Source organism: Brassica oleracea, unplaced genomic scaffold (genome assembly GCF_000695525.1).
Source record: "Brassica oleracea var. oleracea cultivar TO1000 unplaced genomic scaffold, BOL UnpScaffold07498, whole genome shotgun sequence".
Classification (NCBI taxonomy): Eukaryota; Viridiplantae; Streptophyta; class Magnoliopsida; order Brassicales; family Brassicaceae; genus Brassica; species Brassica oleracea.
This window is the reverse complement of record NW_013624020.1, coordinates 1-690: the sequence shown is the minus strand read 5'-3', so window position 1 is coordinate 690 and position 690 is coordinate 1. Positions and strand designations below refer to the sequence as shown.

Here is a 690-nt window from a genome sequence, read left to right as displayed (position 1 = left end):
CGAAACAAGAGCCAGTGAGACCTTTGTTGGCAGGTTACTCCCTATAACAACTAAAATTTAAACTTGCTTTTTTGGAAATCAATAACAACTGCAGAGACACGTACGTATTGGTTAATAGTTTTCCTGATGAATTTATCTCTCTTTCCATCTTCATTTCTAATCTGATCATAACAAGAAAGACATTTTTTCCCTATCATCATCTTCAATTCCTCACTCTCTCTTTTCATCTGCATTCATGATCCTGATTTGATATTTTTTTGATACAAAAGGTGATTTGGTTTCATTATTTATTCTTCATCTAGCTTTGAATTGCATTGTTCGAGTTTGTGTGGGTGCTGAAAGCAAAATAACAAATTGTAGCAGGGACCATGCATCATCTGACCCTGGAGATGCTTGAGGCTGGGCTGCTGGGGAAGAAGCTTTATGAAGCAAAAGTGTTGGTGAAGTCATGGTTGAACTTTAAGGAGTTGCACGAGTTAAAGCGTGTCTGTGATGATGGCCCTACCATTACTCCCTCCTATTTTTGTTGCAAATAAGGTATGACTACATATGTTACATATATGTATGGAAGACAAAGATTCATCTTAAGAAAGACTTTAACCATAATTTGGTTTTGTGGATCAGATAAGTATGAATCTGGATGGAGGAAGTTTCTAGAGATGATCCAGGAGTTCAGAATGTTTGCTGATC

At 37.0% G+C, this 690-nt stretch overlaps 1 long non-coding RNA gene across 1 annotated transcript; it reads left to right on the top strand.

Moving 5' to 3' along the window:
* Positions 1 to 4: 4 nt before the first annotated feature.
* LOC106322122 lies at positions 5 to 690 on the top strand. The gene is made up of 3 exons (XR_001266244.1): positions 5 to 33; positions 361 to 537; positions 625 to 690. It is a non-coding gene; the product is annotated as an uncharacterized LOC106322122 (long non-coding RNA).